Consider the following 22170-nt stretch of genomic DNA (forward strand, 5'->3'; position numbering starts at 1 on the left):
CCCAGGCTGGACTGTCCCCACCCGGGGCTGCTGTAGCAAGGCATCTGCTGTGGGTGGCTCCGGCCCTGTGCAGGGGCCACAGGTGCAGAGGGGCGTCTCAGAAACTTCACTCCGGCTCCCATTATATGGATCTTCTTCCACTTTAATAAAGACTGTCTCTGTTCCTGAAAAATACCATTGGCCATCCTTGCACCTTTCCTGGCACCATGCACTGCAGGCACATGAGGCCGCCATGCTCAAGGCTGCCAGGCAAGGGGATGTGAACTTGGGTGAGGGTCTCCCCCAAGAGGGAGGCTGTGCCCTTAGACTCAACAAGGTTTCAGAAGACAACATGGTCAGCCCATTCCACAAACTCAGCACCCACAGCAACAGCCCAGAGAACAGGAAGTTTGAGGTTCGGCTGTGGCCACAGGGCCCCCGCTGTCCCCTCCCGCATGGTCACAGCTCTGCACTGCCACTCTCAGAGGCCCCGACCCCCAAGATACCCCTCAAAGGCTCACTTGATCTACCGTGGCCCATTTGGAGGTTGGGGTACTCCTCCCCCAAGTATGGCTCCTTCCAGTCGGTTCTCAGGGCCCCCTTGGGCCTGGGCCTGGGCCAGACGTAGTTTGAGGGTGGAGACACTCAAGAGGTGCTGGGCCCTCAACCGTCTCTCAGCAACTGGGGGGAGGGGACCCTGGAAGACCACCTTCCTCCTGAATAGCTAAGACCCTCCAGCCCCGACTCTTCTGGGATCAGACCCCAGGCCTCCCTCCCACTATCCTTGAATCCTCCTGAATCCAAGCCCAAGCTCACAGGCCATGATTTCTGAGGTTACAGAGGAAATCTGAAAACCACTGGTTAGAAATTTCCCTTCCAGTTTCCTGGACTGGTAGTGCCCTGGGGCGCCTGGAGTAATGAGCATAAATCCTGCCTAGGGACTGTACTGGGTACTCAGGACACAAAGGATTCCCCAGAAACATGAACTCACAACCAAAACCCACAAAACACACACACCAGCCCTGATGCCCCCAAATCAGTGGAATTGGCAGAGTATGAAATCAGACCCACAATCTTTGGAGCTGGGGTTATCAGGTACAGGATATCAGGAGGGCACGTTGACTGTGTTAACCAAACCAGGAGCTCAAATCTCAGAATTACAGCGTAGAAGCGTAAAGGATTACAGATTCAAGCCCAAGGAGATGGACTAAACACTCCAGGAAAATAGCAACAATTGTGAGATAAGATCAACAAAACCATATGCTGTACAGAGCCTGTAACATCCCATAGGAACACCAGGAGGCTGGGGAAAGAGACTCCTGTGGACACTGGGAGGGGCCCTGGGGGCAATGGATGTCACTTTGGGGTCAAAACATTCTGCACACTCTCTCTCTGGCCACGGGGACCCTAGAGTGCCTGTCGACGTGGGGCCGGCATGCTGGGATGGCCACTGTGAACTAAGCTCGGACCTGCAGCTGACTTAAGAACAACAAGTGTTGTGTTAGGAACTGAGATTTGAGGGAGACAGATGAGGAAAGTAAACCAGGAAAGGAACCCTGCCCAAGCTTTGGAGAAGGGGATAGAAAGCAGCTGCTGCTGGTACTGGACACTCTCGCAGGAACGTGTCCAGGACCCACATGGACAAGCCCCTGTATAAGCAGAGCTCTGAAGCAGCTAGGGAAACTGTGCAAGATCTGCTCATGAGTGTCCCGGGCAGGGACCACTGGCGGAAAAGGCCCTGCTGTGTTGGGCAATAGCCAGGAGGCCCTGTGGCCTCACAGAGGGTGAGGGCAGCCTGGCAGCAGGCAGGTCAGGTGAAGAGCTGCTGTTCAGACCCTGTGTGAGCCGGGAGTACGAGGGCCATGAGACAAGGACTGAGCAGAAAGCACAGCAGGCCAGTGGATGCTGCAAAAGGTCTTTCTAGCCACTCTACTGAGAGAAGAGTGTGGAGCGAAGGCAGGCAGAGAGTGAAGCAGGGCCACTGCAATGATCCACACAGGAGATCCCACAGATGCCTGTGGAAGTGGAAAGAAGGGGACAGTCCCTGGGTTTATTCTGATGAGAAGGCAACTCGAACAGTTATAGACCTGCAGTTAACACGACTCCCAGAGACACCTGAGCCATTGGCCCCCATCCCAGTTTTACGAAGGTCTTGACCTGGCTGGGTCAGCCTTGGGAAACAGAGGGGCCAAGTTAGGACATAGTTCACCGCTGAGGATCCTGTGCGGGGTCTGTAGCCCCCTCAAACACTTAACAACCCCAGGGCAGATGAAGGACACCTGGGCCAAATGAGAAAGTCACCACTCATGCTGAAGCCTGCATGTCCCTCAAATCACTAGACACGGACCTGCTGGGTTTTGAGGGTGTTGCTGGGCTGGGCCCAGTGGAGGGGATCCCCAGACCAGTGTGTCAAGGAGAAGGAGGTGGCCAGCAACGTTCACTGCTGTAGGAGGGTATGATGAAGATGCCCCACTCTGCTCAGCAACAATCAGTTTCTGTGGGCTGGGGCTTTGGGGGAAGAGGCAGAGGGCAGGACATTGGGAAGTGTGGGGGTGGGGACTTCCTGGTACTGATGGTGGACTGAATACTCACACCTAACTCCATTCCCACCCAAACTCCACAGAAACTACAGAAGGGAATATTTAGGTGGCAATACCCAGACGCCTTCTTTGGGCATTAGGGCCGACCAGGCACTGTGAGAGGACATATTCCATCCACATGCAACAGCCAGACTCTAAATTGAATAGATATACCAACTGAGGCACTCCCCTTTCCATAGATGTACGGGAGAACTCTCACTTCCAAAAGCAAGCAAACAAAAAAGTGAACTAGGGCTAGAGCAAGGAGGAGGTTAGGCCAAACCAAAGAAAACGAGCTTGTGAATGGTGGGGGAACATTGGGCTCCCTGAGGGCTTCTGCCAAGTGGGCGCCAGCAGCAGAGTTGAGAAAGTGATCCTGGTGCTCCCTTGCAGAGGGGGGCCCTTAAGATTTGGGTGCCCCTTGATAAAGGGAACACCAGCAGTGATACTGTGCACAGGAAGCTTTCCCAAACCTCAGTACGGGCATCAGTCAAAACCAAGCAATGAATGAAACACAGATCGTCACATACACGAGAAAGCACATCACTGTGGTTGGCTGAAAGTCACTAGAAAAAAAGCCAACAGATTCAGGACAGATTCTGTCAGAAACAGAACATAGACTGGGTAGAAAAGAAATGACTAATCAATAAAGGATGCTTAGAAAGAAAGACAAATTTGGAAAGGAAAAACAATGAAATGACAGGCCTCATTCAGTGAGCTAGAGAGAGAATTAGTGAACTGGAAGATACAGATAAACATACGTGCATCAACCAGAAAGCAGCACAGAGAGAGACGAGATGAAAAATTTTAGAAAGATATGGAAGATAAAATAAGAAGTTCTAAAATGTTTTAAATCCGAGATTCTAAAGGAGATAACAGGGAGAATGGAGGAGAGATAATGTTTAAAGAGAAAATAGTGCGAAATTTACAAAACTGGTTAAAATGAAAACATGTCTCTGGAAACCTAAAGCACGACATATCCCAAACAGGACAAGTGAAAGCAATCCATGTCTGCGCATGGCATATTGAAACTGCTGAATGCCAAACACAAGCAGCAGACCTTTAAAGGGCCCAGAGGAAAAGGACAGACCACCCATAGAGGAACACCTGTTTAAATACAGCAACTTCCCAGTAGTGACAAAGGGCGTCAGAAGGAACTCAGGTACTACTTCTAAAATGTTGCGAAAAATTAACTGCTGACCTAGGCTTTTGAGCTGAGCAATATCAAGACTGAGGGTAAAAAAAAAAGACATTTTCAGATTAGCATAACCTAAGAGAGCTTAATAACAAGAGAACCACATTGAAAGGCTTCAAAAGGATGGAGGAAATGATCTCAGAATGATGGTCTGAAATATAAGGGATGGTAACAAATTTTTTAAAAACATCTCAAACAACAAAAGTATAAATTCCCGAGAATGGAGGAAAAATAACAGCAAAATTTGGAAGCTGAAAAGTAGTGGTAATATGACAATTGATTAACAGACCTGAGGAAAACAAATCCTAAACTGAAAGCTTAGGTTCACAAATTCAAAAAACTGAGTACATTTTTAGCCACAGAATATTTATCAACTCAGGGAATTGGCAGTTCCACATGCTGATATTACTAGATTCTATAATATCTTTGTATGATTTTGGCCTAAGAATATGATGACATCATGACATGAATTCAAGTGTCCCCTTCTCCTCAGAAAGGCTTCATGAAAGACTTGCTATAGTTTGAATGTTCCCCCAAAACTCATCAAAGCTTGATCCCCATTACAGCAATGTTAAGAGGGTGGGAAATCCAACTACAGCATCAAAAAGAGGTGATTGGATCCTGAGGACCATGCTCTTGTGAGTGAATTGACTCATCCTCTAGTGAATGATTTAGTGGGTTGTCACAGGAGGGACACTTGGGGCACTGAAAAGTACATCAGACAATGTTACATTTTTTGCTTTCAATTTTCAAAAATATTTAAAATGTTACTTTTAAAAATAGAGAAGTCTATTGTAGTTTCCCCAGATGTATAGCCTTGTCATTGTTCTTTCTTTGCTCCTGATGTTCCAAGTTTCCTTCTGTTATCATTTTCTTCCTGTTTAAAGAAGTTCCTTCAGCAATTCTTTTAAAGCAGGTGTTCTGAAGACAAATTCTCCTAGCTTTCCTTGGCCTAAAAATATTTCATCTTCATTCCTCAAGGATATATTTGCTGGATATAAAATTCCGTTTAGCAATTATTTTCTTTCAACACTTGAAAAAAGTGCCATTGCCTGCTGGCATCCATGATTCTAATGAGAAATCCGTCATTCAAATTCTTATTGCCCTGTCATTATTACATCATTTCTATTTTCTCTTTTTTTTCTTGGTTTTAGTTTTGAGAAACTTCATTGTGATATATGTGTGGATAGACTTGTGGGGGGATATCCTGTTTGGGATGCACTGAGCTTTTTGAATCTCTAGGTTTATGTCTTTTAGCAAATTTGGGAAGTTTTTAGCCATTATTTCTTCCAATATGTTTTTAGCCCCACACTTTTTCTCCTCTCCTCTGGAACTCCAGTAACACAGATCCTATACTCTGATATTTTCCTACAGGTGCATGAAACTCTGTTTGAGGCTCATTTAAGAAAAAATCTATTTTGTCTCCATTGTCCATATTAGATTATTTCTATTGATCTAGTTTCAAGTTCACTATCATCTCCATTCTTTTATTGAGTTCATTCAGTGGTTTTGTTTTGTTTTTTAATTTTGAATATTATATTTTTCCTGTTCTAATGTGTCCATTTTGTTCTTTTTATATCTTTTACTTTTTTGCTGAGACTTTATTTTTCCATTTATTTCAAGGGTGTTCATACTGCATATTAAGGCATTTTTATGTTGGGTGCTTTAACATTCTTGTCAGATAATTCTAGCATTTGTCATCTTGTTGTTGGTGTCCGTTAACTTCCTTTTCTTGTTCAAGTTGAGATTTTCCTGGGTCTTGGTATGTTGGGCAATTTTGAATTGTGTCCTTGGCATTTTGCATATTATGTTATGACTCTGGTTCCTATTTAATTAATATATTCTATTTTAGCAGGTGGTCAATCCATTTAGATTCAGAACACACATCCTAATGTTAATTTCATTTTCTGAAACTCGCACTACTATTCTGGTCTGCTCCACTTGTGTGCTATCTAGAGACCAATCTGAAACCTGGGGAGTATTCCACACCAGTTGGATTTTCAAAGATTTTGCTGTAGTAATTATAGTCAGTTTCATGCATGGGCTGTTCAGAGGTGTGCTCAGGACTTCATTCACAGATTTAAAGATCTTTTTCTTCAGCTCCCCCTCTCTGTAATCCTCCCCAGTTCTCTAGTGTAGAGGAGAGGTGCCGACTCTTTATTGTCCTTCAATTAGTGCAGAGTGGGCTTGCTCATAGGGCTCCACCCCATAGTTTCCCCAGCTGAGACATCCTGTGGGGAGGGGTGAAAGTTCTTTCAGGGTGTTCATCCAGAGCAGGGCAGGTATAGTCAAAGGGATTTCATTGTGCAGGGCACCCTATTCCAGATCCTTTGGATACAGACAGTTTTTTCTTGATCAGGTTCTCTCTTTCTATAAATTTTGCCTGCAGTTGTAGGCCACAGATTGCTCTAGCACTAAGACCAGGGTACATAGGAACAGGTAACCCACTGCTGAGCTGTGCTTTGAGTCCTGAGGTCCTCAACCAGTGTACCTTCTTTCCTCCACCTTTCAGACTGTTTCATAGTTGCTTTATACATTTTTCCCAGGGCTTTTAGTTGTAATCAGTGGGAAAAAAAATAGGGTACAATGGACCTATTACATACTGCCCAAAACCATCAATGATACCATTTATTTTTTATTTTTTATTATTATTTTTTAAAAAGGTGAATGGTAAGGGGATCTTAACCCTTGACTCGGTGTTGTCAGCACCATGCTCTCCCACGTGAGCTAATCAGCCATCCCTATATAGGGATCTGAATCGGTGTCCTTGGTGTTATCAGTACCACACTCTCCCAAATGAGCCATGGGCTAGCCCCTAACAGTACCATTTTAAAGCCCTCCTAGACATGAACCATTCTAATAAGTATTACATATATATTATATTTATAGTTAACAAACTTTGGGGAGGAGAAGGGGTAGGCCACTATTATTCAAAAGATGCGTAAGACTGAAGTCTTTCGGGCCTTAAAAACTAACACCACCTTAAGTGACATTACAAGTGGCGCCCTTATGGGCCCACAAGGGCGTATTAATGTGGCAGCCTAAGACGGCGCCAGGAGGAAGTAGGGTGGGAGTGTCTGAGGGTACCTTGCCTTAGCCCTTATTGGCCAAATACATGCTTCCGCACTCGTGAACACTGTGTGATTGCAATAGCTAGGCATTGAGACAGGGTGCATGCTCTTGACCGTTAAGCTGATAGGATTACGTTAAAACCTCTCCTCCCCATCTGCTTATAAAAGCAAGTGCTTGTGTGATAATAAACGGAACTGCTTGACAGAACCCTGCCGCATCTGAGTGTCCTTTAACCGGGCTGGTTGGGGCCAGCGGGTGTGCTCACCTCTCTTCACGGCTCTCTTCCCCCGTCTCCTTCCAAAGGGACCGGAGGGAAAGAGGAATCCGGGCCATTCACTCGCCCACCAAAAGGAATGAGGCTAGGGCTGTTTGGGTCAGCTGGCGGCGGACCCGACAGAAGTCACTTTACAGTTCAGGCAGGGCTTGAGAGTTGGTTTCTGTGTTTCTAACCCTGGAAATGTTACCTCTATGTGCCCCCCAAAGGGTATTACATTTTCCAGGGGCTGCCCTCCATGGTCAGTATCCAAGGTCAAGTTCCCGTCTCAAGTCCCTATCACGGTTTTGATTCTCCCTTGCCTTCTAGGAGTAGTACTGGAGTTAGTAGTTCCAGCATTTGGAATTAGACTGACTTGGTTCTAATTTTGCCTCTACACCTTATTAGCTGTGAGTTTGGGCTGTTACTTTCTCTCTCTGAGACCCAGTTTCCAACCTGTAAAATGGGGACAATAATACAGACTCCAGCACTTCCTACAACCTCCACCACTATCACACGGCCCAAGCCTCAGTAGCCTCACTGCCTCCACCCTTGACACTTCTTCATCTTTTTCCCCACAGAACAGCCAAAGTAAAAATTTAAAAGGAAAGTTATATCATGTCACTTCACTCAATTTCTTCCGCAAATCTTTACAATGGACTTGTAGACCCTCTACAGTCTGACCCCTACTACTCCTTCAACATCATCTCCTACCATTCTCTCCCTGCTAACCTCGATCCAGCAACTCTGCTGTTCCTTGAATACTCCAATATGCTCCTGCCCCCAGGACCTTTGCATATACTCCTGCATGGAAAGTTCTTTTCCCAGAGATAGTATAATGTGTTGGCAGGGAAAACTCACCTCACTTGCCAAAAATAGCGTGTTTATGATTTTATATTTACATGTGTATATTACATATATATGAACATAACATATATCACTTTTATTCAGTGCTAATTATATGCCAGACACCATTCTAAGTGAGCAGTTTACACATATATGAATCCTCGTGACAACATCCCTATGTAGGTGAATACTATTTTTATGATGAGTTTACATATGATGACACTAAAACACAGAAAAACTAATTTGCCCACAGTCACATATCTACCACGTAGCAGTCAGGATTCAAATTCAGGCAGTGTAGTGTCTCTTCCCCTATCCTTATGAAATTTTATGATATTCATGTTTATATGTCAAAAATATATATATTATGTATTTATTTTCACTCTTCTAACCCTTCAGGTCTTTGCTCAAATGTCAGAGAAGCCTTCCCTGACTTCCCCCACATAATACATAAAAGTCCCCAGCACAACCTATCCCTGTTACTTGCAATTTCTTACAGTAGTCTTAACACCTTCTACACTGTATATTTGTTTGTTGTCTGTTTCTGTCTGCATGAAGCTTCCGTGGGAGCTAGAACTTTGTCTGTTTTGCTCACTTCTGTCTGGAGGGCAGTCGATATATACCTTTCAAATGACTGGGCGAATGAATTAATACAAATACTTCCCTCAGAACACATGTTAAATGCTTAGCATTCTACCTGGCACATAAGGAAGGCTGAAAAATGTTAGCTATTTTTTCATTCCCATTGTACCCTTCAAGGTACAAAGGGAAGTCATGCCACATGACAGCTACCATACACTAAGGAGAGAAGGTTGGAGACTTTTCAGTGATCCAAACTTTAGTAGTGGCCTCTGGAGACAATGAAATGAAGGATTCGGTGTGACTAGAACTTGCTTCAGAAAGGAATTCTGCTGGAACTGCACAGGATTAAGTTATGGGAGGAAGAAAGTGAAGGCTGGAGCACTACTGGGGGATGCTGGAAAAGGTCCAGGAGTTATAGCTACTAGGCCTGGCCCACATGGAGTTTACATTCCAGGTGGAAACCTATCATAAGCTTATTTTCAACAGTCCTCACAACTCGGAGGTTTAAAGGGGATATGTATTATCCCCACTTTTCTGAATGGAAAACTGAAGCTTAAAGTGGTGAGTAACTCACCAAGTTACTTAGTCAACAAGAGTGAGAACTGGACAAGAACCCAAGTCCTCCTCTGTGTTTCAGTCTTCCTCCTTTGTGAGGTGACCTAATTACCTAGATACAAGCTGTTCAAACTAGGAGCACTTTGTAATTTGGGTAAATGAAGACAAATTCATTTAATTTAGCAGTCACCTGTGGAGTATACTAACATTTATAAAGCAAATGTATTTCACAGGGCCTAAGTTTTTAAAATTGCACATAGAAATGTTAAGCTTGCAAAAGACAGAAAACATTCCTTGGGTTAATGTCCTTGTTGTAGATAAAGAATTGCAACACAGAATAATTGCTGGCTCTAAGGGCAGATGCTGGTGCAGCTAACCCTAATGGTTGTTGCCATGACAATTATCTTACTGTTCTTTCTGTAACCACCTATGTTCCTTTTCTGTAACTTTCTGGCCTGGAGAATAAATAGAGAAAAGAACCCTAGTTTGGAGTCATTTTCCAAGGAATACTTCTCTCTTGAGGGCTCCTGGAAATTAACCCCTTCGGGGCCTCTCACTGCTTAGAAGAAATGGGCTTTGAGTAATCCTTTGCATCTCCATCACCCCGGGGGAGAGGTGACAGTAACCATCTATTACTGTTTCTTACAGTGCATGTCACATGTCTAATGTTACGTTTTTGAAACAGGGACTTTCAAAATATAGCAATGGGACATAGGCAGACATGATTTTCTTGAATCTGCTCCTGGTTTGGGAATGTGTGTGATGGCTACAACTTACAGTGATGAGCTAAAACATTCTTTTATGTATTGTTACTAAAATGTTTCATTTGCTAAAAATTCATGGGCCATGTATCCCCCCAAAATTCTAAAAGCTCTACATGAGCACTCGTTATCCAGCATTTATGATTTTTAGCGTATATAGCACAGAATACAGGCATGACACAAAAACATAGAAAGTTCCTGCCCTAAATGTGCCTATAGTCTTGTTGAGGAACAGACACTGATTTCTGAACGTAAAAAGTTGTTTAAGAAATACAATGGTGGGCATATTTGCCATTCTGAGTTTTGCTGATTTTGCTGGGCAGTGAGGATCCTTAGGGCTGAAGCATCCCTTTGGTTTTGCATGGGCCAGGTGCCATCTGCTTTGCAGGTGCTGTAGACTCACCCAGGCACAGTGGTCAGACAAGCCACCTCTTTCCTCCTCCCATTCTGGCAGGGGCTTTCTCTAGTAATTCAGCAGGCTTTGGGTCTGTCTAGTTTTACAGACCTCTCCCTCACTGGGAGTTAGCAGAGAAGTAGAACAGTCACTATGGTCAAGTAGATAGAAAGTATATTTTGGAGTCAGAGCCAAGTTCTTTGGACAGGATATTTTATTGCTTTGCTCCTCAGTCTTCTCATCTGTATATAGTGGATGTAACAGAGACATCCATCACCCACTGTGCCAGCCGAGGTACTCTCAATTACTCAGCCCATTAACTCAAACCGTTGTTATAAGGTAGCAGGATGGCAGTGGACCAAAGCCTCGTAGAAAAGAACAGGCACCTCTCTAGCTGGCAAGGAGAACGTGCTTGACGTAGACAGGGCAAAGTTCCCATTCTCATGAAAATTGAATGACTGATTGGCTTAATCTCAGCATAGACATTCCGACATTCCCACTAATGTGTTGACTGGGAGCCATGCTGCTGAAAACTCCAAACCAATTGGACTACTGGACATGTGATTACTGCCTATTTAACACTCTTCTCCTGGCATACCTGGTACCTCACTGACAAGTCCCACTGAGAACACTTCCTTAGCTCCAGCTACCTGTCATGACAGCTACCTTCTCCTCCCTTCTTCTCTATCTCTTGTGCTTCTTGTTCATACTCTGTTCCCTGTTATACCAAAATCCAATTCTCTTTTGTTCTTTCCCAGCAATCCTTAATGACTAATCTGAAAATCTCTATAAAGCTCATTAAATCCAGAGCAAAAATTTTAGCCCTGCTAAAATTTGAAACCTGTTCACTGTTTTTAAAAGAGAAGGTTCATTTTTCAAAAAACGCAATGCCTGAAATATCCCCTATTAGAAGGGAGGAAAAACATTTTCATTCATTCTGCAAACAGTCAACGAATATTATAAGTCTAACATGTGCCCAGCCCTCTTCTAAGAAGAGACAAAATTCTCACCCCAGAGGTCTTAATGTCCACTCGGAAATAAGATGACAAGAAACAGCTCTAGTTTCAACATTTTTACCACCTAAGATCCCCTTTAAGATCCTTATCAGTACCCCGCAAGTACTCTGTCTCTTCCTGTTTGAATCATTGTGTCCAGTAGCACAGATTACTCCAAGTTTCCAAACTTGATCATGTGCCTATTCTTGTGTCATGTAACTGACAGCCCAAGGGAATAACATGGCTAGGGAGTGAGCAGGGCAGAGATTAATAACAATATATATTTACCATACAAACCTATACATTCTGTATTCCATTTTCCATTTCCAATATTCCTAACAGATTTTGTAGAGGAAACTTAGAGTAATCTGTCCTTCTGTATTTTCATTTAGTCAAAATATTTTAAAAATTATTTTGAGATTTCTTCTTTGATCTATGTGTTAATTAGAAGCATGTTGTTTCATCTCCAAGTGTTTGGGGATTTTACTGGATTTCTTAGTTTAATTCCATTGTGGCCTGAGAGCATGCATCGTACTATTGCTACCCTTTTAAATGTATTAAGGTATGTTCTATTGCCCAGTATGTAGTCTATCTTGGTGAATGTCCCATGTTAACTTGATAAAAATGTGTGTTCTGCTGTAGTTGGATGAAGTATTCCATAGATGTCAATTATATCCAATCAATTGATGGCACTGAGTTCAACTACATCCTTACTGATTTTCTGTCTGATGAATCTGTCCATTTCTGATAGAATGGTGTTGAAGTCTCCAACTACAATAGTGGATTCATTCATTTCTCCTTGCAGTTCTACCAGATTTTGCTTCAGATATTTTGATGCTTTATTGTTATGTGCATACACATTGAGGATTGTATCTTCTTGGAGAATTGACCGCTTTATCGTTATGTAATGATCCCTGATCATTTTTCTTGCTTCTGAAGGCTACTCTATCTGAAATTAATGTAGTAATTCCATATTTCTGTTGATTAAGGTTATCATGGTATATCTTTCTCTATCCCTTCACTTTTAATCTATGTGCCTTTATATATTTAAAATACATTTAAAAGTGATTTTCTTGTAGGCAACATATAGTTGGGTCTTGTTTTTTATCCAGTCTGACAATCTGTCTTTTAACTGGTGTATTTAGACCATTGACATTTAAAGTAATTATTGATATAGTTGGATTAATATCTGCCATATTTGTTACTGTTTTCTATTCATTGCCATTGTTCTTTGTGCCAATTTTTGTCTTCCCCTCTTTTTGCTGGCTTTTGTGATTTTAAATGAGCAGTTTCTATGATTTTATTCTCTCTCCTTTATTAGCATATAAATTATAATTTTTTTTAGTGGTTGCCTTAGGGTTTGCCTGTGCCTTTGTAGTCTTGCCCCCAAAAGTGCTACCCACTCTCAGTTCAAGTAGCAATTCCCGTACATCTTCATCTAGTAGTTTCATAGTTTCGGGTCTTAATTTTAGGTCTTCGATCCATTTTGAGTTGATTTTGTGTATGGTGAGAGATATGGTTCTAGTTTGAATCTTCTGCATGTGGATATCCAGTTTTTCCAGCACCATTTATTGACAAGGCTGTTTTTTCCCCATTGTATATTTCTGGCAACTTCGTTGAAAATCACTTGGCTGTGTGTGGTTTTATTTGGGGCCTCTCCATTCTATTCCATTACTCAATTTGTCCGTTTTTATGCCAGTTCCATGTGGTTTTAGTACTACGGTTTTATAGTATATTTTAAGTCAGGAAGTGTGATGCCTCCAACTTTGTTCTTTTTGTTCAAGATTGCTGTTGCTATATAGGGTCTTATGTGTCTCCACACAAATTTTAAGAATGTTGTATTTTTCTATTTCTGTGAAGAATGTTATTGGTATTTTGATAGGGACTGAATTGAATGTGTAGATTTCTTTGGGTAATATGAACATTTTGATGACTTTAATTCTTCTAACCATGAGCATGGGATATTTTACATTTATTTGTGTCCTCCTCAATTTTTTTCACCACTGTTTTATAGTTTTCACTGTAGAGGTCTTTCACCTCCTTGGTTAAATTTAGTACTAGGTATTTCATTTTTTGGATAGCAATTGTGAATGAGATTACTTTCTTGATTTCTTCTTTGGCTATTTCATTGCTGGTATATAGGAAGGCTATTGATTTTTGTGTGTTGATTTTCTATCCTGCTGCTTTACTGAATTTATTTATTAGTTCTAGTAATTTTTTGGTGGAGTCTTTAGGGTTTTCTATGTATATGATCAGGTCGTCTGCAAATAGGGATAGTTCGATTTCTTCCTTTCCTATTCGGATGCCCTTTATTGCTTTCTCTTGCTTTATTGCACAGGCTAGAACTTCTAGTACTGTGTTGAATAAGAGTGGGGAAAGTGGGCATCCTTGTCTTGTTCCAGATCTTAGAAGAAAAGCATCCAATTTTTGTCCATTCCGTATGATATTAGCTGTGGATTTCTCATATATGGCCTTTATTGTGTTGAGGTGTTAGTACTTATTCTATACCTAATTTGTTGAGGGGTTTTATCATGAAGGGGTATTGGATTTTACCAAATGCTTTTTCTGGGTCTATTGGAATGATCATATATTTTTCCCTTCATTCTGTTGATGTGATGTATCACATTTACAGATTTGTACATGTCGAACCACCCTTGCATACCAGGGAAGAATCCCACTTGATCACAGTGTATGAACTTTTTAATGTGTTGCTGAATTCTCTTTGCTATTATTTGTTGGGATCTTCATGTCTGTGTTCATTAGGGACATTGGTCTATAGTTTTCTTCTTTTTGTTGTGTCTTATTCAGGTTTTGATATAAGGGAAATGCTGGCCTCATAGACTGAATTTGGAAGCATTCCTTCCTCTTCATATTTTTTAGAAGAGTTGGAGAAGGATTGGTGTACTTCTTTAAATGTTTGATAGAATTTGTCAGTGAAGCCATCTGGTCTTGCATTTTCTTTGCTGGGAGACTTTTTATTACTGCTTCAACCTCATTATTTGTTATTGGTCTGTTCAGGTTTCCTCGTTCTTCATGATTCAAGTCTGGTAAGTTGTGTGTGTCCACAAATTTATCCATTTCTTCTACGTTTTCCAGTTTGTTTGCATATAGTTGTTCATAGTAGCCTCTTAAAAACATTTGTATCTCTGTGGTATCAGTTGTTGTGCCAGTGTGGTATCAGTACCTTTTTCCATTTTGGATTTTATTTGAGTTTTCTCTGTTTTCCTTTGTTAGTCTAGCTAAAGGTTTATTGATTTTGTTTCTTTTTCAAACAACCAACTCTTTGTTTCATCAATCCTTTGTATTGTTTTTAAAATCTCTAATGCATTTATTTCTGCTCTGATCTTTGATATTTTTCTTCTTGTACTGATTGGGAGTTTGGTTTGTACTGGTTTTTCTAGTTCGTTGAGGTGTAACATTAAGTTGTTTATTTGTAGTCTTTCTCCTTTTTTGATGGAGGCATTTACTGCTATAAACTTCCCTCTTAGAAAAACTTTGGCTGTATCCCACAGGTTCTGGTATGTTGTATTCTCATTTTTATTCGACTCCAGGAACTTTTTAATTTCCTTCTTGATTTTCTCTTTGACCCATTCGTGGTTTAGTAGCATATAGTTTAATTTCCATATATTCGTATGGTTTCTAGTGTTCCTTTTGTGTTCATTTCTAGTTTTATTCCATCATGGTTGGTTAAGGGACCTGATGAGGTTTCAAATATTTTAAATTTGTTGAGTCTTGTTTTGCATCCTAACATATGATCTATTCTACAGAATGTTGTATTTGCTGCTGAGAAGAATGTGCATTCTACAGAATTTGGATGAAATGTTCTATAAATGTCCATTAGGTCAAGTTGGCTTGTAGTAGAGATTAGTTAATGTCTCCTGGTTAATTTTCTGTCTGCATAATCTGTCCTTTGCTGAAAGTGGGGTACTAAAGCCCCCAACTATTATTGTGTTGGAGTCAATCTATTCCGCTAGTTCCAATAGTAATTGCCTTATATATCTGGGTGCTCCAGAGTTGGGTGGACATATATTTAGAGCTGTTATATCCTCTTGTTGAATCGATCCATGTATCATTATATAATGTCATTCCTTATCATTTTTTTTTTAGTTTCCTTGGCTTGAAGTCTATTTGATCTGGAATAAGTATAGCTACTCCTGCTCTTTTTGGATTTCATTTGCATGAAATGTCTTTTCCATCCCTTCACTTTGAGCCAGTGTGTCTTTACAGGTGAAATGAGTTTCTTGTAGGCAGCATATTGTTGGTTTCTGTTTTATATTCCATTCAGCTACAACTCTAGTGTCTTTTAATTGGGGCATTTAACCCATTTACATTTAGGGTTATTACTGATATATAGGTACTCATTACTGCCATTTTTCTATTTTTTTTTCCAACTTGTTTTGTGAATCGTTTTTTCTGGTCTAACTGTCTTCCTTTGTGTTTGAGTTGTTTTCTCTAGCTTTACAATTTTCTTTCTTGCTGTTTCTTTTCAGTATGTCTCTTCTAGGTTTTTGGGTTATGGTTACCACAAGGCTTACAGAAAACATGTTATAGTTATAACACATTATTTTAGATATCAAAGTTATTAGTCTAAGACAAAACGAAGAACACAAAGCCAACTCTATGCTTTGGCGTCATCTCCCCTCCCCTCCCCAAGTTTTGAAAGATGGTGAAACAGATGATTCTCCGTATCTCACCCTCCCATAAGTAACCTGTTTAAAAACATTATAAAGCAAAGACTGCCAACCTGGAACCGCTGGTGGTGGGGAAAGAGAAGAAGAGACTCATGGAGTTAGTGAAGGTGTAAGAAACAACAGTGAAAGGGTGTAGGGATGGCACCTATTGTTCTGAGCCAGCCTGGTATGGAGGTGCGGACTAGATGTTACACATGGATCAAAGCCAGAAAAAAGCCATGGCACCTGTCACATAAATCTGCTTGGAGTTCGTAGGGGAGAGGAGGACTTAGGAGCACACCATACCAGCGCACAGGCCATAGGACCACCAGCAGGGTTCTCCCAGTCCCATACAGGAGCAAGCAGTCACAACTGACTGAAGAGAAAGAGCTGCCTAGAGGCCAGTGAGTTATTGCAAGATACATGGACATGGCCTGCCATATGGGAATTGGTTGGGCACAATATGGGCAGCTGATCTCAGGGAGCTTAATCTGCAGGAAAGACTCCATCCTGGGCCAGAATTTCCACCCAGCCCAGATCTGGAAGTGATTATCAATCTGCACAAAAAGCCATCCGTGGATAATAAGTAGCAAATAGCACTCTCCTCAAATGCCTAGGCATCAGCATAAAGATTGAGAAAGAACAGAAAAATATGTTGCCACCAAATGAAACAAAGCACCAGCAACGGATGCAGAGGAATAACAGATCTATAAAATGTCTGACAGAGAATTCAGAATAATCCTCTTAAGGATTTTCAGGGAGTCATAAGAAAATACAGATAGAAGATTTAGTGATATCTGGAAAACAATTCAGAAGCAGAATGAGAAACTTTACAAAGGAGTTGAATCAATTGAAAAAACAAATAGAAATTGTAGAAATAAAATATACATTATCTGAATTGAAAAACTCTATAGAAAACTCCAACAGTAGATTTAATCAGAGGAAAGAATCAGTGAGTTCAAAGACAAAACACATGAAATTATCCAATCAGAGGAGCAAAAAGAAAAAAGAAGAAAATAGGTGAAAGAAAAATAGAGCAAATATGGGACTACCTCAAGTGAAATAATCTCCGTATAATTGGCATATCTGAAGGAGAGGAAAAAGGAAGAGATATAGGAAACATATTCAAGAAAATAATGGCTGAAAATATCCCAAGTGTGGAGAAAGATGACAGCATCCCAGTACAGGAAGCTCAGGGGTCACTAGTAAAATTCAATCCAAGGAGGAACACCTCAAGGCACACTGTAATCAGATTATCAAAATCCAAAGACAAAGAGACAATACTGAAAGCAGCAAAAGAAACATAACGTTCAGTAGGGCCCCAATAAGCCTCTCAGCAGATTTCTCAGTAGAAACCCTACAGGCCAGAAAAGAATGGGATGATATATTTGGAGTGCTGAAGGAAAAGATTGTCAGCCAAGAATTGTGCATCCGACAAAACTAACCTTCAAATATGAAGGAGAAATAAAGTCTTTCCCAAACAAACAAAAGCTAAGGAAATTCATCAACGTTAGACTTGCGTTACAAGAAATGCTACAGGGAGTACTTAAATCTGAAAGAACATGATGCTAAGGAGCATCAAGAAAACATTTGAAGGTGCGTAACTCATTAGTAAAGTAAATTCAGACAACCTCAGAATACTCCAATGTCACAAGGGTGGTGAACAAACCACTTACATCCTTAGTAGGAAGACTAAATGACAAACTTAACAAGACACTAGCATAGACAATAGAAAGACAATATTAAAAGATGCGTCTTGAAACCAAGTCCACTTTCAAATGCCACTTCACCGGTAGTGCAATGGCCTTATAATAACAAATTATTCCTAATTCTTCCTTCCTGACCCTTATAACATTGCTGTCATTCATTTTGCTTATACATAACCTACAATCATTGGATACATTGTTGCTATTATTTTGAACAAGTTGTGTTGTATAAGAATGAAAAAAAGAAATATTTATTTTACCTCCACTTAATTTTTTTAAAGCACTCACTTCTTTTACGTATTTGAGTTTCTGACTTACATCATTTTCTTTTTCTCTGTAGAATTTTTTTTTAACATTTCTTGCAAGGCAGGTCTACCAGCAACAAATTCCCTCAATTTTTGTTTGAGGAAGTCTTTAATTCTCCTTAACTCTTAAAGCATAATTTCACAGGATACCAAAGTCTAGGTTGGTGGATTTTTCCTCTCAATACACTAAATATGTCATTTTACTCGCTTCTTCCTTGCATGGTTACTGAGAAGCCGGAGGTAATTCTTCTCTTTGCTCCTCTATAGGTAAGAATTTTTCCTCTGGATCCTGTCAAGATTTTTTATTTATCTATGATTATCTGCAGTTTTAATGTAATATGCTTAGGTACAGGGGGTAGTTACACCTTTCGTACTTGTCCCAGAGTTCTTGGATATTCTGTTCCTTTTTTTTTTTTTTTTTTTTGTCTTTTTTCTCTTTGTGTTTCAGTCTTGGAGTTTCAATTGACATATCCTCAAACTGAGAGATTCTTTCCTCAGCTGTGTCCATTCTACTAATGAGCCCACCAAAAAAATTCATTTGTTACAGTGATTTTCAAAATCACTATTATTTCTTTTTTTCTTAGAATTTCCATCTCTCTGCTTACATTACCCATTTTTTCTTGCATGTTGTCTACGTTTTCAACTAGAGCCTTTACCATATTCATCGTAGTTTTTTAAAGAAATTTGCAATCTGATCATTCTAACATCCTTGCCACATCTGAATCTGTTTCTGATGCTTGCTCTGTCTCTTCAAACTGTGTGGGGTTTTTTTGCCTTTTACCATAACTAATTTTTTGTTGAAAGCTAGATATGACGTGCTGGGAGAAAGGAACCTAGTAGTGGTTCCCACAGAGGATTTTGCTTGTGGGCTTCTGCTCTGGTAAGTAGTGATTCTTTGTATCCACCTGTCTGCATGTCTCTCCAATTTCAGGGTCAGCAGTTCGCCTTGTGACCTAAATTCTCTGGTGGATCTGAAAAGAATTGTTGATTTTCAGTTTGTTCAGCACTTTAATTATTATTAGGATGGTGTGACAACTTCCAAGCTCCTACATGCCAGACCAGAAGTCCTATACCTGTTTTTTAAATGCAAAACAATATAAAATATACTAAGCAGAATAGTTCCCCAACAAAGAAAACCACTACTAACAGCTTGGTGAGTGTTCTTTGTAATCTTTCTCCAAGTATATAGACACATATACAAGGGTACTTCAAAAAGTTCGGGGAAAAACCGAATTGAAAGATAATACAGATCCTTCAGTGAATTTTGCAGGACTCCTCATGTATGCCAATATAATTTTACTAACAGTATTTTTTACAAAAATAACATCCTATACACACTGCTGTACCACAGGATATCATGAACACGTTTAGTATAGATATGCCTATTATTTTCTTTCACTGCTACATAATTTTTCTTTATTTGGGTTTGCCTAAATTTATTTAGTCAATCCCCTACTGGAAGGCATTAAGTTTATTTCAAATGCAACTTTGCTATTACAATAACATCACACTGAGGATCCTCTTGCATATGACTTTGTCTACTCATGCGTTTTCATAGAATAAGTCTCTATAAGTAAAATTTCTGAGTCAATGATTATATACATTTTAATTTTCAATATATACCACTAAACTGCTCACCAAAATGGTTGTTCAATTTACATTCCCACCAAGAGTTCTCAGAGAGTGTTTATTTCTCCATGCTATCCCTGGGTACTTTTAAATCTTTGCAATCTGACAATGAACTAGGGATGTCTTACAGTGGTTCGACTTTCTTATCACTAGTAAAGATGAATGTTTTTCCATGTTTATTTGACATCTGATTTACTCTTTAGGAACTTCACAATTTTTTACTGATTATATAAGGGAGATTTATGTTTAAGAATGAAAAGTAGAGAATAATTAACTATGTAAATCCTCAATCCTAGGTATTATTGTCAAAGTTATATGGCCCAAAAGCAACATTCTATTTTACTTCATATTCACCTGGTGAACACATCATTTGCTTACAATCTAATTCTATGAGGCCTATGTCATTTGGAGGGAGGAAGCTGGTAAGAATGTGCCTCCCATGTCCTTGTTGGTGAACATAGTGTCATCACTATTCAAGCATGACATTGGTATGCAGAACCATTACACGCAGACTGGCTAGAAACTGATTAAAGTCTTGTGCCCAGATCTCGGTGCCGCAACCAAAGAGGGAGCTGGAGAGCTTGGAAGGGGCTCAAAAGGAGAGCCACAAAGTTGATTACAGGGTTTGAAAAATAAGGGCTGTGAGGGAAGGTTAAAAGAACTGTGCTCATTCAGGCTTGAAAACAACTACAGGCTGAAAGGTGAATTAATAATGGAATTCTAATAAATAAAACTCTTACACGGTAGATGGAGACTGGCTATTTTCTAAATGTGTTGAGAACAGACAAAGAGAATTTATACATTAGCCTAAGAGATTTAGTTAAATGTAAAGAAAATTTTCCTGACAGCATTAATCAAATATTCTCAGCACCAAACATATTACCTAATAGTAAATTTGATGTTCAGGAAGGTATAAACATACTTTCAGGTCAGTAGGTTACCACTCAATGAATTATTATTACAAGTAAGACTACTGGGTAGACTAGGATTAGAGTGGCAGTGAGGGAAAAAAAGGATCAGGAATGAAGTGGTGCCCCACTCCTGAAAAGGGGAGAACGGGGAGAGAGGAGGAAGAGAGGAATGGTAGGACACAAAGGAAGAGAAAGTAAGAAAAAAGAGTGGAGCTGTTTCAAAAACATGCTGTTTCTTCCTTTTTACTGTTTGTACAGCAGATCCACTTAGATATCTTAGTTGGAGAACATGACCTTGATGCAGCCATTGCTCACGCAAAGGACAAAGTTAACAAAGTTGCTTTCAAGCTTGAACATCTAATTGAACAAATTGAGCAAATAGTCAAAGAACAAAACTATCAAAGGGTCAGTCCACCTACTCAGCTTATTTTATCTCTTCCTGCCAGGAATTCATTTCACAACACAAAGCTCCTGGACCAAGGAAAGAATGAACTGCCTGTTCGTCAATCTTTCTCTTTGAGCTAGAATTGTGTGGACATGCAGGGAGTGGGGAGAGATCAGTCTGTCTTCATTCTGTCTGCTGGACCACAAGCTCCTCTAGGAAAGAGGACTATGGATCATTCATCTTTTTATTCCCTGTGCTTAGTGAAGTGGCCAGAAGCAAAGGGTATGAGTTGAGAGAACGAATAAGTAGATGCTTCCAAATGACCCCGTATGTTTGTAATGGATCAAGTATGCCCACTTTCTAAATCACAATTTTGTTCTTATGACATTATTTGTTTTCTGAGTCATTGAGCTCAGTGGACACTGGCTAGTCATGGGCTCAAATCTCTACCACTCACTCACCTTGTGTTATCTCTAAGCAAGTTTCCTTATATGAAAAAATAAGAATGGGTGTGATAATTAGATAAGGCATGCAAGTGCCTTGCACAGTGCTCAGCATAAAGTAAGGAATCAGATGATGAAAATCGATCACTATTGGGTAATGTTCACTTTGCCTGATGGTAGCAAATAAAATGTATAAAGTTATAGATCAAGTTCCTGATATTTTACACCACAATACAAAAATGTGTTTTCTAAGGTTGGTTTTTATTCTCTATACTTGGCTAAACAACAGACTCTGGCTTAGAAAATCGGATACTGCACTTTGGCTTAAGATATTGATTAGGTAATATCTAATACCTTGAATGCACACAGCAACCTTCCCCTCAAAGTCATGTGTACTAAGTGTACTACTAAATGTGTCCAAATTAAACACGTCTATTTCTCTTCCACTTAGGACCCTGAAGAAAATTTTCAATTAACCAGTGAAGATATAAACAGCAGTGTTTTAAGGTGGGCTGTTGCACAAACATTAATCTTTACCTCAGTTGGAATTTTCCAAATGAAGTACCTAAAAGACTTTTTTGTGGCTAAGAAGCTTGTTTAAAATATTATCAATAAAGACAAATAACTTGCATAACGTTTGAATTAATAAATAAAAATACACGCATAAATGTATATTACTTTTATGATTTCAAAGATATCAGAAATTGAAATTACTGTTATAGCATTGTAACACTCATGTTTTTTTTACAATGTAGCTTCCGAATTCGATAGAATAAGCACATCATCTTATTCTTACATGAAACGTGGTACAGATCAGCACTGCCCTAGAAAAATAAAATGTGAGCCACACACGTAATTTCAAGTTTTCTGGTCACTACATTTAAAAAGGGTAAAAATTAATCCTTGAAAC

General features: G+C 40.1%; 1 pseudogene; it reads left to right on the forward strand.

The window, feature by feature from the left end:
* Positions 1 to 232: 232 nt before the first annotated feature.
* On the forward strand, positions 233 to 21861 carry LOC134367979 (transmembrane emp24 domain-containing protein 11-like; annotated as a pseudogene).
* The last annotated feature ends 309 nt before the right edge of the window (positions 21862 to 22170 follow it).

This window comes from Cynocephalus volans, chromosome X (genome assembly GCF_027409185.1).
Source record: "Cynocephalus volans isolate mCynVol1 chromosome X, mCynVol1.pri, whole genome shotgun sequence".
In the NCBI taxonomy this organism is placed as follows: Eukaryota; Metazoa; Chordata; class Mammalia; order Dermoptera; family Cynocephalidae; genus Cynocephalus; species Cynocephalus volans.